The sequence below is a fragment of the Symphalangus syndactylus genome, chromosome 5 (genome assembly GCF_028878055.3).
Source record: "Symphalangus syndactylus isolate Jambi chromosome 5, NHGRI_mSymSyn1-v2.1_pri, whole genome shotgun sequence".
NCBI lineage: Eukaryota > Metazoa > Chordata > Mammalia > Primates > Hylobatidae > Symphalangus > Symphalangus syndactylus.
The window spans coordinates 88,540,808-88,558,256 of NC_072427.2; the positions used below are offsets into that span (position 1 = coordinate 88,540,808).

The 17,449-nt window shown below is 49.5% G+C and overlaps 1 protein-coding gene across 7 annotated transcripts in view; it reads left to right on the forward strand.

Annotated features, from left to right (window-relative positions):
- The first annotated feature begins 5,582 nt into the window (after positions 1-5,582).
- The window catches only part of PRDM15 (PR/SET domain 15), an 80,629-nt gene continuing 68,762 nt past the window's right edge, over positions 5,583-17,449 (forward strand). For 2 of the 7 annotated variants that reach the window (XM_063640580.1, XM_063640582.1), the window contains exon 1: positions 5,585-5,660. The gene's annotated coding sequence lies outside the window, so the exon portion shown is untranslated. Of the gene's footprint in view, positions 5,661-17,449 lie in introns of all 7 variants that reach the window. The other 5 variants (XM_055279762.2, XM_055279763.2, XM_063640581.1 and 2 more) reach the window with 3 other exon arrangements.

Here is a 17,449-nt window from a genome sequence, read left to right on the forward strand (position 1 = left end):
TCTTCTGCTCCATTTCCTGGGCACTGCGAGGTGGTGATGGCAGTGCCTCTTGTTTGGAGTTAGAAGTGGTTCAGGACCCAGTGATTGAACTGTTGCTTCCTTTGTGTGGCCAGTGGGACCCACTTTGTGCTGATGCTCCAGGAGGAGGCTGGATTGAGTTGCTGGAGGCCAAGCTTGTCCTAATTTACCAACTTTCCTAAGCTGGTCACCTCCAGGTAAGCACTGTGTTTGCCAATGCATCTCCACTGCCCAAATTAATCCAACTCAACCACCCTCGGTCATTCTGGGGTGTGCATCCTTGTGCCCAGCAGTTCACACTCACTCTTCCAATGGTCTAACCCAACTCAAGCCCTGCCTTCCCCACGAAGGAGCTTCTATGCAGGCTGCGGAATCGGCATGCTTGCAGTGACATGGTTCAGGCCGGCTCTCGGGCTTCACTGTCCTGCATTGTTCTCGTTTCCTGTATCCTCCAGGGCTTCGTACAGTCACTGCCCACCTAGCAGAGCAAGGACAAAGGTCAGCTGATGACCCTTACGTGAGCACAGACAGCAGCTTTGCTTCCACCCACCTCACCCCCCATCACCCAGGACCCGGTGCTGGGGACTGAGCAGGACACTGGAGGGGATGACCACATGCTGTTTTGACCTCAGCACCTCTACAAAGACAGTGTGATGTGTGTATATGTCAATAAAGTTTATTTTTAAAATGCAGATCGCTCACCAAAGGGGGCTAGACACCAGGATGGCTGACATAGCACAATGATCCCCCTAGAGAGAAAGCTGCCGAGGCCAGGCCCCCCTTCTCAATGATGACCTAGAAACATCAGCTTTCCTCCACTGGCCTTCCCCAGCTCCACACTGCGACTGTCCACAGTGGAAACTGCGAGTCACACCCTGCTGTAACAGGCATTCAAAACTAGTTGCCTATGTATTTATAGATCGATATTAATGTCATTGGTATTTATAAAGTTGGATGTGCAGGTACCTTGGGCACCTTAATAGAAGGGTTATCAGCTGGTGATCATCATTGCTGTACCAGGTGAAGCATTGGACTAAGCCCAGGGGATGTATTAATTTATAGTCTAGCTCAGTAGGAAGCATAGCTTTTATATAATAGGCCGGGCGCGGTGGCCCACGCCTGTAATTCCAGCACTTTGGGAGGCCAAGGCAGGCAGATCACCTGCAGTCAGGAGTTCAAGACCAGCCTGGCCAACACAGTGAAACCCTGTCTCTACCAAAAATACAAAAATTAGCTGGGCGTGGTGGCGCATGCCTGTAATCCCAGCTACTTGGGAGGCTGAGGCAGGAGAATCACTTGAACCTGGGAGGCGGAGGTTGCAGTGAGCTGAGATCATGCCACTGCACTCCAGCCTGGGCAACAGAGTGAGACTCCATCTCAATAAAATAAATAAAATAAAGTTAGAGAAAGACTTGAGATCACAACAATAGCTAATAATAATTGCACACTCACTATGTGCCAAGAATTTTTCAAATAGTTTTATATGTAGTGACTCATATACTCTCTGAAACAACTCCATGGGGCATGATCTATTTCAGTTTTACAGGTTAAGAAACTGAGGCACAGAGAGGTTAAGTAACTTGCCCAAGCTGACAGCTGGCTAGACCAGAATTTGAGTGCTGGCTGTTTGCCTGGAGAACCTCTGCTCACAGCCGTGAGTCTCTGGCTCTGCTTGTGTCAATCGGAGAGATTAAGGACTACGGTCCTATATGTTTTTTTGTTTTGTTTTGTTTTGTTTTGTTCTGAGAAGGAGTCTCGCTCTCGTCATCCAGGCTGGAGTATAATGGCGTGATCTTGGCTCACTGCAACCTCCGCCTCCCAGGTTCAAGCAATTCTCCTGCCTCAGCCTCCCGAGTAGCTGGGATTACAGGTGCCCGCCACCATGCCCAGCTAATTTTTGTATTTTTAGTAGAGACGGGGTTTCACCACGTTGGCCAGGCTGGTCTCGAACTCCTGACCTCAAGTGATCCACCAGCCTTGGCCTCCCAAAGTGCTGGGATTACAGGCGTGAGCCACCACACCTGGCCAAAAATTTTTAACAATTTTATGTTTAAAAAAACTGGTGTAGCGGTGTCAGGCATATGATACATTTCATTTGTTGAGTTAAACAAATGTTTAAAAACCACCAAAGACTGGCATGAGGAAAAGGCTGGTCTCCTTCCCTGGAACCAGGATAAATCACTGAGGAAGTCAGAGGCAGGGCCAAGACTAAAATTCAAGTTACACAACAGCATTCCATGGAGAATCTACATACTCCTATGATAAAGGTCTACTAAATAGTCCAGATATATCATCCCCTAATTTGTGGGTATGTAAGCAAATGTGAAGCATGTCTCTAACCTGGTCATTCATTGTGCTATAAGGCCCACTGCCAGTGAATAAGGTCAGCAGTTACTCTCCAAGGATATATGGTCTTTTTTGAACTTTAATGCTGCCTGTTTTGGGTCAGAATAACATGAAGTGAGAGTCAATGTTTCATATTTAGTAGGAATTAACTTATTTGCTGATGATCAGACTTCCCTCTTTATGAGAAAAATTAGCCAATTTTTTTTTCCTTAAAAGCTGGAGGTAGCTGGGCGCGGTGGCTCACACTTGTAATCCCAGCACTTTGGGAGGCTGAGGCGGGCGGATCACGAGGTCAGGAGATCGAGACCACGGTGAAACCCCGTCTCTACTAAAAAAAATACAAAAAAAATTAGCCGGGCGTGGTGGCGGGCGCCTGTAGTCCCAGCTACTCGGAGAGGCTGAGGCAGGAGAATGGCGGGAACCCAGGAGGCGGAACTTGTAGTGAGCCGAGATTGCGCCACTGCACTCCAGCCTGGGTGACAGAGCGAGACTCCATCTCAAAAAAAAAAAAAAAAAAAGGCTGGAGGTGGCTGTAGAGGTGATTAAGGATGTCTATCATGCTTTGCACAGGAATAGGTTTGTATTTAAATTATAACAAAACCAGAGCCAAGGAGACATGCTAATTGGAAAAGTACTGATCTAAGGCAGGCAGGCGGTCCACAGGACAGTGGGCGTAGCCCTCAGTGATTAATTACATCTTAATCCCATCTAGTATCTTTCAGGAAGAATTAAGTGTTCACAAGGAAATTCACTGATAGCCATGGAAGCTCTTGTCTGTTGTTTTTTAAATTTTCAACTCATTTTTTTTTAATTTCAAACCTACAGAATAACCCACATAGCCTTCACCTAGAGTCACCAATGTTGCCACATCTGCTCTCTCTCAGTCTCTATCATGTTTGCAGATATCATGATATTTCACCGTAAATCCTTCAGAACGATTTGCTGAGAACAATGAATGGCATCGGCTATCATACTTTCAATACAATGATCACCCTTGGGAAATTTAACATTGATCCAATACTATTATCCGGTATCGCCGTTCATGTTCAAATTTTCCATTTTCCTCAATAACAACCTTTTTAGTTGTTTTTTCTTTCTGCCCATTATTCAAAGTTGTATATTGCATTAGTTGTTAATAATGAAAATTTGACACTTTAAAACTTTTTTTTCCTTTAAAATTTTGGAGATGAATCTGCCTTAAGAGGTATTATTTCTAGACTGTACTGAAGGATTATAGTGGACACGTTGACAATCCTCTTGAAGACGAGATATGACGATTGTTGTGTAAGTGAATTCCAGCCGTGGGCTATATGTAGTAATAGGAGAAATGGCTTGTTGAAGTCTTTGGTTTACTTTCAGTTATTCGCACTTGCTGTGGACCTGTCACTTCTTTAGTGTAAACAACCTTTTATTCACATATGCCGAGGACTATTTCATGTCCTGAGGCCCAGACAACCAGTCATCTGGCCATTTTGGAACTGTGAGTGATGTCACTGGAGGTGCGTGTATACAGGGAATGTCCATTAGCTATAGTGGTGGTGGTGGGAGTGGGGTTGGGCAGAGACCTGAATACAGAGAAGGTTGTGGAAAACCTGGGAAGTGTTTGAAGATAGAGTACGGAAGGCCTTGGGAACAGGCTTCAGGGACAGGAGGCTGGAAGGATGCGTGAAGTCCCAGGTGGGGACAAGCAGGGAGACGGTGGACACTGGGGATGCTCCAGAAAGGTCTGGGGGGCCATGGGATGGCCTACTATAGTGCAACATGGAAGCCACTGTAGAATGCTGGGCCAGGCAGAGAAACCAGCCTTCACAGAGCAACACTTGCCTAATCTGTCTCCAGCTGCCCGGCGTTGCATCCTATGGATGTGCCCAGGTGCATCTAACACTTCCCATGGGATGGCATGTAGTATGTAAGAAATGTGATGATCACATATGCCATTCATACAAGCGAGTCCGTCTCTGGCATCATTCCTGCATGTGAGTCAAAGGCTATATGCATTTAGAATTTTTATGGATATCCACAAATATCTGAATGGAAGCTATGCTAATTCATTCTCCTACCAGTAAAGGAGCTTGTTTCTCTAGTTTCTTCAAAATTAAACTTTTTTCTTTTTTTTTTTTTGAGACAGGGTCTCACTCTGTTGCCCAGGCTGGAGTGCAGTGGCACCATCACAGCTCACTGAAGTCTCAAACTGTGGGACCCAAGTGACCCTCCTTCCTCAGCCTCCTAAGTAGCTGAGACTACAGGCACGTGCCACTGAGCCCAGCTAAGTTTTTTAGAGACAAGGTCTGGCTATGTTGTCCAGGCTGTATTAAACGTTTTAAAAAATCTTTGCTAATCTAATAAAAATGATCTCACTGCGACTTTGTTTTTTCTCTTATTACAACATAGTTGAATAGCTTCTCATATGCTTAAGAACCATTGAATTTCCTACGAACTGTCCATCCATATACTTTGCTCATTTTTCTATATACATATATATTTTTATTGGTTCACAAGAGTTTCACATACATGAGGGAAACGAGCCCTTTTGTGGCATCAATTTAAGATCATTTTCCCTGGTTCATCACTTCTCTTTATGAATGTAGGTTTTTGCCAGGCAGCAATGAACAAGACAGTCGGCCTCTCTGAATGTGGGCGGCCAGGACTAAAGTGAAAAGTCTGTCCCTTCTCCGTCTCACGTTTTGTGATGGCACACACACTTGGTGGAAGGGGTCAACAGAGGCCACACAGGCCCCCGGGGAAGAATGGAGAGCCAGGTCCGCGGCTGGGCCGGTGCTCACCCGTCGCGTGGCGGAGCCCGCCAGGCCAGACTCCCCTCCCGGCCCCTCGCGGGCACAGAGCTCGTGTCCCAGGGCCCCGCCGGCCAAATCCAGAGGTCACCGTGAGTGGGGGCAAGTCCTAGGCCTGTTCTAGAGAAAAACTCGACCCACCTACCGCCACCACTCCCCAACTCCGCAAGAAACGCGTCCGAGGAGAGGTGGAGAGGGAGCTGCCCGCGCGCGTGGGCGGCAGGGCCGTGCCACGTGGGAGGGGGCCCGCGCGCGGAATTCCCTCCGGCCAGACCAGACCCGCGCGCGCCCGCTGCCCCGTCCACGCCGCCCGCGCCCCGCAGTCCCACCCGCAGGACCCCCGGCCGCGCCAGGGTCTCGCCTGCGCTCCCCCGCGCCCGCCCGCGGACTACAAGTCCCGCCGTGCCCCGCCGCCGTCCCCCGGCTTCCGGTGCTGCGCAGTTTCCGGAGCGGATTGCAACCCGGAGTCCGGATCCGATCCCGCTCTGCACATTCCAAAGGCAGGTAAAGCTCCGGGCCCTGCGCCCGCCGCCCGCCCCGGCGTGCGCCCCGCCGGCCCCGGTCCGCGCCCGCCGCCCCCGCGAGCCCCGGCGCGCCCTGGGCCCGCTGCCCCCCGCCCCCCGCGCCCGGCAGCCGCGCGCCGCCCCGGTCCAGCCGCCATGCCGACTGTTCTTTGTTACATTCGCCGGCTGCGGGCACCGTTGGCGATCGGAGTCAAAACCCGGCTGGATTTCCCGGAGCCGCTCCGGGATCGCCCTGCGCGCCGCCCGCCCGCCGGGTCCCGCCGCCGCGGGCGCTCCTGGCCGGGCTCCGCGCCCCCGCCCCCGGCTTCGCGCCCCCCGCCCGCCCGCCCGCCCGCCCGCGGCCAGGCCCAGCGCGGGGCCGCGGGGCTGCCGGGCCGCGCTCGCCCGTGGGCGCGGCGCAGGGTCTTCGCCGCCCCCGGCCCGCGGCCCCGCGGCCCCTGCCGCCGGGCGGCCTCGTCGCCGAGGGCCCCGGGGATGTCATTATCCCCCGCCCTCGGGTACAGCCCATGCGGGTCGCACGGGAGGGTCCCTGGACCCCCACCCCCGCGTTTGGAGAAGCTGAGTCCTGGTGATGGGGTCTCCCAGACCCCATGTGCCTTATTTTCGTAAGCCTTTTGGTGGCAGAGAGAAGGTAGCGAGGTGGATGGACAGGTGACGCGTACCTAGCCGGGGTGGGTGGCCGTGCGGGGACGGGGCGTGCCCGGCCGCTCAGGTGAGGCCTGCCTCGCGCGGACAGGTGGGGACGGGGGCCACGCGCGGCCTCCGGCTAGAGGGGAGGTGTTCACGCAGGGGTTAGCCTTGAGAAAATAGAAATGAAAACTCGTGGAAATAAATACTCCTATCTGGTGGTTAGAGTTATCACCCATTTACCTTTCTTAGCCCCCTAATGTAGTGGATGGGTTTTTTTCCCCACAAATGCTCAGGAATTGCCTCTTACCCCCAAGTCCCCAAAGGGAGTTTAAAACGGTAGAAACAAGTGTGTGATCAGAGACACGTGGACCTGTGTGTGTATTTAAAGCTGCCAACACTCGTTTTAAAAAAAACCACATTGGCTTAAGCCAGACTCAAGTGAATTTGGAGAACCCAGCTTGGTTCCTGAAGGGTGAGATGTGAAGGAACCACTGGTTTTGTGATGAACCTTAAAAGGTAGCAGTGACAGTTCTCCTTGGAGAATGCAGTGATGTCAACACTTGATAAGGGCGGTGATCCCTCCCCGGTGCACACACCACTACCGTATTTTGTTTCAAGCTCAAACATTTTCACGTGTTCCACGTTTTCACTGCTTCACTCCTTCCCCAGATTTCCTGACATCGCTGCCTCACGGTGAACGATTAAGAAATAGTAGCTCTATAATTTAGATTTTCAAGAGCAAAAACACCATTTTTTTAATAGTTTGTTTTTCTTCTTATATCTGTGATTCATACTTTTTGCCGCAAAGTAGCCAGCAAAGAATAAACTAATATGTTCCATTTTGGAAGCAGGCGGGACGGTTATTTCTCCAGAAGACAAATAAATAAATTTAAAAATCAACTGTAGTTGGAAGGCTGCTAGCTTGTCTTAGAATAATTATATTTGACAAAGAACTCTGTTCACTTAGGACGTGGCTCTCATATCATTTTCGATGTCATTATCTGTACAGAAGGCCAGGAAAGAACAGTCCTGCCATTTTGCAGATTGAAGGGAGATTTAAGGCATCTGTGTCTTCCACCCGTGCGCTCAGAGGTTGGGATGGTGAGCGGTGACTTAAATGCTTTTTCAGACTCTGTTCCTCATTTGCAAAGTGTGAACGGCCCTGCTCAGCTCCCCTCACAGTGCTGGTGTGTGCAGATATTCATTCATTCGGCCATTCATGCATTCTTGCCACCTGTGTTTACTGAACACCTGTTACGTGCCCCGCGCTGTAGTGAATGGAGAGAGGGCTGCACCTGGGGGACCTAATGTTCTGGGCAGGGGAGTGGAGGTGGTGTAGACAGAAAATCATAAAACTCTCAGGTAAGACGATGGGAAGAGCATGAAGAAAGGAAGGAGGGCAGGCAGGTGGCGGGCAGGGGATGGGGCACTCAGGGGCTGGGACTAGAAGGGGCTGTCTGAGGAGGGGCCACAGTGGAGACCAGTGCTGTGAGGGAGCCTCTAGTGGAGGTGGGTGCGGTGGTGCCTGCCTCCACCGGGCAGATGGTGGCAAATGCAAAGGCCCTGGGGTGGGATGAGCCCAGGATGGGACAGGCCAGTGTGGCCATGGAGGTGGGGCAGCAGGGGCCGTGCACCAGGAAAAGATTTTATTCTGACTGCCTTGTGGATGCCACTGAGGGGCTTTGAGCAGTGGTGGGGCAGAGTCTGCATCTTTTGGCTGTGTGGGGGGAATGGAGCTGGCATCACTGGAATCCAGGCCCTGCGTGATTCCACTCCACAGAACACGGAGGCAGAAGGGGAGATGGGGCAGGACAGAGCCTAGTTCCAGAGCCAGGCAGGCCTGCTGCTGGTTTGGTTGGAAATGCATGGTGGGTGACTGGAGCTGCTATTTACTGAGGTGCAGGTGACCTGAGGCATTCAGGGGCACTGTAGACCAGGCATCTTCAAACTCTCCCTCAGAGTGGGAGAAGACCCTGCCCCGGGGCCACATCCACTCCTCAAAAGGCTCCTCCTAAGGAAAGGTCCCTCCCCTTGCAGTCATGGCCCTGGGGTGTGGGAACTGCGGGGTCCCAGCAGATGTAAGGGTGTTGGGGAATGGCTCCCCCGTGGGCCACAGGTCTGCAGCAGCTGCGGGAGCCTCTACACCAGCGGTGTTCATGGTGATCGTTGATGACAAGTTGATCTTGGATGAATTCAGGCTCAGAACTCAAGAGGATGTGGCATTGGGGGACTCTGCTGTGACCAAGCCCCTTCTGCTCCCATCTCCTTATTTCTGGAACCAGCTTCTCTGTGCTCACATTTCTAGAAAAAGGAATAGGGACAGAGGTGAGCATTTGTCCATGCTATGTGAACTGATTAGGGGAAAAAAGCTCTTTCTATTAAACACAGCTTTTATGTTAGAAGATGGTTTATCAAAGCGTAGACTATTTCTGTTTTGATCAGTGGTGTTCCTATTGTTGTCATACCACGAAAAGGAGATATGGTTCAATGGTGGACCGCATATACGATGCTGGCCCTGTAAGATGATAGTACCGCATTTTTACGGTACCTTTTCTATGTTTAGATATGCAAATACTTACTATTATGTTACAGGTACCTACAGTATTCTGTTAGTTAAGTGCTGTACAGGTTTGTAGCCTAGGAGTCATAGGCTGGGCCGTATAGCCTAGGTGTGTAGTAGGCTATACCATCTAGGGTTGTGTATGTACACTCTGTCATGTTTGCACAACTACAAAATCCCATAGCAATGCATTTCTCAGAATACTGTCGTTAAGCAACACGCGACTGTACTGCGGTGATGATTCAGGACATGTTAGCACAATCCTATGGTTGTAGAAAATCAAGACGAATTCAATTTATATGCATGTTTGTGTTGCAAAAAGTTACAGTAGAGTGAATCAATAGAGTAATTTCAATCATGAATATATAACGTTGGGTTTACATTGTAGTAACAGAAATAGGAGTTCCTAGAGGAAGAAGTGTATGCTTCCTGGCCTTAAAGAAGAGCTTGTTCATGTGCGTCGTGAGTGGATGGCCATGGCTGTCACGTCATCGTGCCTCGATTCTAATAGATATATTTACAAGAGTGAGATGGCAGCTTTATTTTAACTCGGTATTTACAGTATGCTGGAAATGATGTCCCTTGCAGCTGTTTAAAACAGGGATGAACAGTTTATACTGTCAGCTGAGATGCAGGGAGTAGCATTTTAGGAAACACTTTCATGGGGATACTGGCAAAACTCAAAGAGCCTGGCTGCTCCTGGTTCCAGGCGTCAGGTGGAGCTACCAGCTACCGTCCGGGGCCTGGGAGGGCGAGGGGCTGCCAGGATGCTGGCTTGGGAGTTGGGGGTGGCAGGTAAGTGCTGCATCTAGAGGGATGGAGGTCTAGGTAGCCAGCTTGTGGTACCCCCTGTGGAGGCTCTGGAGGGGAGGTGCAGACAGCAGAGGGGCTTAGGAGGGAGCACGCAGTGAGAGGGACCCTCCAGGGCAGAAGGGGTTTCCAGAGGAGGCAGTAAGGATGGCTTCGGGTGGAGAGGAGCCTGGATTGGGCGGGGACCCTGCTGAAGCCACTCATCCTACATGAATCCTACTCAGAGCAGGAGAAGCCAAGATCAGCGATCCTCCCGTCTTGGCACCCCAAAGTGCTGGGATTACAGGTGTAAGCCTGTCCTGGAGTCCTCCAAGCCTGTGGGGTCTGATGAGCACAGACGGCTCAGCTCTTCCTTGCTTCCATACCCTTACATAAAACTGGAGCTCGGCTTTCTCAGAGAGGATGCTTTTCTTTGCCTGAGATGCACCATCTGTTACTGGCTCCGTTTGACCGATCTCCTTGTTCAGCATGGCCCAGGTCTCCACTTGACAGCTCTGAGTGTTGACCTACTGCAAACATCATCAGTAAACCTTGACTAAGTGATGCAGCTCGCGGCAAACTCATTGTGAGTTCAGGGTCCTTAAGTCTTGATGTGGGTGGGGCCTGCAGGATGCAAATGCGGTTCGACTTTAACTGCCCACTCACTGGACCAGAGTCTGCTTTTGAGAAGGGGTGTTTCAGGTGTCTCATAACCCTCTGGCCTCTGGCCTTTTGTAAGTTTCAAAAAAAAAAAAAATATATATATATATATATACATGCTACTTAGTTATAGTAGGTTTGTCTTTTATTGTGACCAAAAACATAAATGTTATTTTAGCACCACGTTAGGCAAGAGGTTAACAGGGTCCTTGTTCTGAGCAGGCTGCCTTAACTCTGACTGTTAGCTGGTCCTGTCATCTGGATTCCTCTTGTCTCCCTGGGTCCCTATCCCCCAGTACATCTGACTTCTCCAGGCTTTGCTCTCTGCCTATGCTCATTCTTTCCGCTTTTTAAAATACGCTAAACCAGCACTCACAGCCTCTCCACCATCCAAGCCCTGTAGGGTCGCACAAGCTTCATCAAGTAGGAATCAGTCCTCCCACCCCCCCTTTTTTTTTTTTTTTTTTTTGTTAAGCAAACACAGGACAGCCAGTTAGGGCAGCCATCAGTGTGGTAGAGTCTACACTACCTCAGTTTGCTTTTTTTTTTTTTCCGAGACAGAGTCTTGCTTCGTCACCTAGGCTGGAGGGCAGTGGTGGGATCTCCATCTCGTCTCACTGCAACCTTGGCTCACTGCAACCTCTACCTCCTGGGTTCAAGCAATCTTCCCACCTCAGCCTCCCGAGTAGCTGTGACTACAGGCATGTGTCACCATGCCTGGCTAATTTTTGTGTTTTCTGTAGAGATGGGGTTTCTCCATGTTACTCAAGCTGGTCTCAAATTCCTGGGCTTCAGCAATCCCCCCGCCTTGGCCCCCAGAGTGCTGGGGTGACAGGTATAAGCCACCGCGCCCAGCACAGTTTCCATTTTTAAGATGGTAGAGGCCACACCTTTCTCTCCCTCTTAAAGAACCAGATGTGAAAATGAGAAATATAGATGTCATCTTTGATGAAACTAAGAGGTTCAGAAAGTGAGAACGGAGAAGCAATCGTAAACAGTACAAGGAAACGGCAGGGCTGAAGGGCAGGGCTGAAGGCCCAGTCAGTGCACAGCATCAAAGCAGGGCACAGAATTTCAGGTCACAGGAGCTAGAACAAATTCTGAAAGATTCTGGAGGTAGAGAGCTGCACAGAGGAGATTTGCTGGCAGGAAAGACACCAGATGCATCAGCCACGATGCTGGAAGCTGATGGACCATGGAGTCCTTCCTTGGACATTGGGCGTTCAGAGTGGAAGTGACCAGTGGCCGTGTACCCAGGCAGCCTAACTGAGGTGTGAGGGTAGAATAAGGACATTCACAGACATGACAAATCCTCCCACAAGATATACCCCCATGCGCCCTCCTACGGAAACTACAGGAAAATGTGCTTTCCGGATCCGAGGAGTAGACCAAGGAAAGGAGAGCAAGGAGGCTCGAGGCTCAGGAAACAGCTTCATTTGCAGGAGAAGGAACCAGGCGCCCCCAGGCTGATGTGGAAGGGGAGGCCCAGGATGCAGCTGTTGTCAGACCTTGAGGGCATGGGACAAGGAGGGGAGGTGCTAGGAAACACACCTGAACCCGTGGTCCATCTTGTTGGTCTGACCCGGTGAAAAACTGTAAGGAGAAGCAATCGCAGGGTGCGGGAAGTTATAGACATGGGTGTCTTCCCCTCCTACCACCACCAGCAGCAGAACCTGTGCACGTGCGGCATACAAAACCTGCACATGGGCAGCAAAGACAAGCCGCGTGCATATGAAGCCACCTAGCGCAGTTCTATAAACTGACTATAAACCCTTCTCTCTAATCTTATTCCTCGCTAAATACGGTGCTTTCTTCCAGCTGAATCCAGTGGTTCCGCGTGCCCAGGAGCGTGCATTTTGCACTCTCTTTGGCCCTCACCGCCCACTGACCTCCTGCACCACCTCCTCTGCCCCGCACAATGGTAGCAAACAAAATGTGTGCCCAGCATGTTGAATGTTTCCGACACAAAGAGATGATACATGTTTGAGATGATGGATATCGCTTATTCCCCTGATCTGATCACTATCCATTAGAAGCATCAGTTTGTACCCCACAAATAGGTACAATTGATTATGTGTCAAAATAAAAGTATAAAAAAATAAGGCCTAAGCAAATATAACAAATCAATTAAAGTTATTGATGATGAAGTTGTTTAAGTTCATTTCATCATTTCTTTTGAAGAAAAAAATGTATTAATAATGAACTTGTTAGGGCAGTGAATATTTTCAGAGTCATAATATATATATCGATTTAACTATAATCATCCTGGAGAATGAGGGGAGGGGAAGAGAATGTAAGTAAGCTAGCCCTTCATCTGCCATAAGAAGTAAAAATGCAAGATCCAACTTTGAGAAATGAGGGATCTCAGAGAAGCGTGTTATTTTGAGGTGTAGGAGCAGATACAGCAGAAAGAGGCTTGAATGGCCACCCTGGGGAATGGGATAGCAAATGGGGAGGGGGAAAGGGGCACTTTTTGTTTTTTAAAGCTGTTTATATAGATACCATTTGGATGAAACCAAGAGGTTCAGAAAGTGACAAAAAAGAAGAAATCATAAAAGAAATACTCTTAAGAAAACATACTATTTCTAGCTATATAATAGCTATTTGCTTTATTTTAGAGAAGACAAAAAGAAAGACTTGGACATAAAAGGCCCGATGTTCCATTGTATCCTGGGGCCTTCCTGGCAGATGGGAGGGGCTGGGCCAAGGGGGGTTCTGGTCGTGTCACGTAGGTGTGCGCAGGTCGAGGCCGGCATGCTACAGGAGAGACTGTACTCAGCAGGGCCGGTCAGAGCACCCGTGTGTCACTATGTGCTGAGCCTGGGTGCTGGAGAGGTGATGAAACGCAGCAGGTCTGGAGGAGCAGCAGCCATCCCCAGGAAGGAGGCTGCGGATTGGCTGTCAGTGGTAACAACAGAGGACCATTGTTAGTTTCTGTCGTGTTTCAAGACACGTGGAGAGGGACAGTGGGCTTCTCATGTCTACTTTCGTGACCCACTGTTGGCCTACAGGTCCCAGATTGGGAACCAGAGGGTCAGTGAGCGGCTCTGGGAAACATCTCTAGGCAATGAGGTGTCCGACATTGAGCCAGTGAGCCCTGTGAGTGCAGGCCTGCGATGCAATCCTGCCCTACTTCCTGGTGGGCTCACTCCAGTCGGGAAGGAAGGATATGGGCCCAGACAGGGACAGCCTGTGGCTTTAACAATGGCAGCTGCTGCTCAAGAGGGACAGTGACAGGGAGGGTGACCTCAGGCAGAGGCAGAGGTGGTGGTGCAGGAGGTCGGGAGGGGGTGAGGGTGGGGGGAATGGAGAGCCAAAGAGAGTCCCCCAAACACTCCTGGGGCATGCGGAACCCCTGGATGAGGCTGGAAGAAAGCATTGTATTTAATGGGAAATAAGATGAGAAAGAAAGGGAGTTACCGCCAGCTTGCAGAATGCATGCCTTTTAACTGCTGGGCAGCAGGCAGTGAGGAGTGGTTGCTGTATTGTGCCATTTCATCACAGCCTTGGAAGCTGGGTGAAAAACCTCTGTCTACCCATCTGTATCTGTATTTTATCTACATGTCTGTATCTGTGTTTTATCTGTATGTCTGTATGTGTGTTTTAACACTACTTTATGAGATGGTAGCAACGAACTGAAATTTGGAAGTTGTGCCAGCTGAAAGGGACTTGGTGAGTACTAGGCCACCCCTCTTATTGTAAGGTAAGGAAACAGAGGCCCTTGGAGGGGCCATAACTCACCTGAGGTCTCTCTCATCTGGTAAACAGCAGAGGCAGACTCACACCCTGGGCCTGGTGTCTAGTCCTCTATCTTGCAGCAAAGCCAGGCCCTGCCCCTTTGCTGACCCCGGGAGTCTGCAGTGTGGACCATCCTTCTTTAGCACGTTCATCAGCGTGTGCAAAAGGTGCTCTTTGCCCAAATAAATTCGGGAACCTGCTGGACAGAACACATCTCAGCAGAGATTTTTGTTGAAGGACTTTTCGGTGCCTCTCCTGTGCTGGTGTGTGTCGTGACTCCAGAGTGGGAATCTGCAGGGTGTCACAAACTGGCTTAGTCAGAGTCCCTCTCCACCCACCTGCTAGCCCCCTGAAGCCCACCCACAGCATTTTTCGGGATGGTTCTGCAGCACATATTTTTGAAAATACGTTTGCTTTTTCCATTAGTGGGTTTTCCCTGAGTGCTTTTAATATTGTCACGAGGGCATGTGCCCAGTGGGAAAGATGCTCCTCCTGCTTCAACAAAAACTCCCTGAGCCTCCAGACCAGGGCTGGCTTCTGAGCACTTGAGATGGGCCTGGTCCAAATTAAGAAGCTGAAAGGGTAAAATACACACTGGATTGCTAAGGCTTCGTATGAAAAAATTCCTTAATACTTTTTCTATATTGTATTTTTTCTATGTTTATATTAATAGATGTTGACATAATATTTTGGGTGTACCGGATTAATAAAATGTTACTAAAATTACATATGTGAATCTGAGCAAGAATTTTTATGGCTTAAACCCAGATTGTTCTAAAGTTTATATGGAAAGGCAAAGGAACTAGAATAGAATGGCTGGAACAACTTTGCAAAAGAAGCATAAAGTGGGAGGAACCATTCTGCCCTGCTTTGAGACTTGACTAAAGCTACAGTCATCAAGACTGCATTGACTGGGCTCCGCCGAGCATGGTGCTGCTGGAGAGATCAGTGGACTAGAAGGGAGACCCAGGCATAGATGCACGTAAGTGTGGGCGCCCGGCTTTGACAGAGGCGCAGAAGCCAGTCAGCAGTGCTGAGGCCATGGGGCATTGTAGACAAAAAGGTGGACCTCAGCCTCAGCCTCTCAGCTTATACAAAAATTAATTCAGATTGGATAACAGATTTAAATGTAAGATATATACTTATAAGACTTTTCTAGCTGGGCCTGGTGGCTCACACCTGTAATCCCAGCACTTGGGAGGCCGAGGTGGATAAATGGCTTGAGCCTAGGAGTTCAAGACCGGCTTTGGCAACATGGAGAAACCCCGTCTCTACTAAAAATGCAAAATTAGCCAGGCGTTGTGGTGCATGCCTGTAATCCCAGCTACTCCAGAGGCTGAGGCAGGAGAATCACTTGAACCTGGGAGGCGGAGGTTGTGGTGAGCCAAGATCGCACCATTGGACCCCAGCCTGGGCAACAACAGTGAAACTCCATCACGTCTCAAAAAAAAAAAAAAGAAAAAAAAATAGCCGGTGATGTGTGCCTGTAGTCTAAAAACTCAGAAGGCTGAGGCAGGAAGATCGCTTGAGCCCTGGAGGTGGAGGTTGCAGTGAGCCGAGATCGCGCCGCTGCACTCCAGCCTGGGCGGCAGAGTGAGACTCCCTCTTCAAAACAAAGACTTTTCTAAGAAACATAGGAGAAAGTCTTTGGAACCTTAGGCTTGGCGAAGAGAGGTCTTAGATGTGATAACCAGAAGCATAGTCTGTGAAAGGGAAGGTCGATCCACTAGACTTCAACAACATTAAAAACCATTGCTCTGCAGAAGACCCTTAAACTGGGAGTGGGAGGAATGGAAAGACAAGCCCCAGACAGGGAGAAAATACTTGCAAACTACACGCGACAAAGCATCTAGATATACAGATAAGGAACTCTCAAGCACAACCGTAAAATAACCCTGTCAGTCCAACTAGAAAATGGGCAAGAGGGCTGGGTGCAGTGGCTCATGCCTGGAATCCCAGCACTTTGGGAGGCCGAGGTGGGTGGATCACGAGGTGAGGAGTTTGACACAGCCTGGCCAACACGGTGAAACCCCATCTCTACTAAAAATACAAAAATTAGCCAGGCATGGTGGTGGGCACCTGTACTCCCAGTTACTTGGAGGCTGAGGCAGGAGAATTGCTTGAACCTGGGAGGTGGAAGTTGCAGTGAGCCGAGATCACGCCACTGTACTCCAGCCTGGGCAACAGAGTGAGACTCCATCTGAAAAAAAAAAAAAAAAGAAAAAGGAAAATGGGCAAAAGATGCGAAGAGACCTTTTATTGAAGAGGATTTATTAATATTAATACATGTGGCCTACAAGCACGTGAAAAGATGTTCAGCGTCTTTAGCCACTAGGGAAATGCAAATTAAAACCACAAGGAGACACCACTTCACATCTGCCAGAATGACTAAAATAAAAAATAGTGACCCACCAGATGCTGGTGAGGCCGCCAAGAAACTGGATCTCTCCTGTGTCGCTGGTGGGAGGTGCAAAGTGCTGCAGGCTCTCTGGAAAACAGCCTGTCAGTTTATTGAAAAACGAAACATCCTCCTACCAGATGACCCAGTCATTGCACTCCTGGGCATTTATCTCGGAGAAATGAAAACATGTACAAAAAAACCTGTACACGATTGCTCCTAACAGCTTTATTTGTAACAGCCCCATGTGGGAAAAATTGCAAGCGTCCTTCCGTGAGTGAGTGAATTGCTAAACAAACGGTAATGCACTCGAACCATGGAATATTATTCAGCAATATAAAGGAATGAGCTTTTGATAGAGGCAACATCCTGGAGGGATCTCAAGGGCATTATTTCAGTTAGAAAAAGCCAATCTCAAAGGTCACAGACTGTCTGATTTCATTTATATGGCATTCTTTTTTTTTTTTTTTTGAGACAGTGTTGCCCAGGCTGGAGTGGATCTCGTCTCACTGCAGCATCCACCTCCCGGGTTCAAGTGATTCTCCTGCCTCAGCCTCCCGAGTAGCTGGGATTACAGGCACCCGCCACCACACCCGGCTAATTTTTGTATTTTTAGTAGAGATGGGGTTTTGCCATGTTGGCCAGGCTGGTCTTGAACTCCTGACCTCAGGTGATTCACCTGCCTTGGCCTCCCAAACTGCTGGGATTACAAGCATGAGCCACTGTGCCCAGCCTATGTGACATTCTTGAAATGACAAAATTATACAGATGGAGAACATTTTCTTCAGACATGTGTCTTTTAAAATCACGAAGCTTTCATTTCCTAATATTTCAAAACCAGTAGCTTTTTCTAAACCTGCTCAGCCTTTGCAGATCATATTAATAAATAATCCTCAAAACTGTTTTTCAAGCTGGGCACAACAGCTGTACTCCCAGCTCTGTGGAGGCTGCGGCAGGAGGGTGGCTTGAGCCTAGGAGTTTGGGGCTGTAGTGT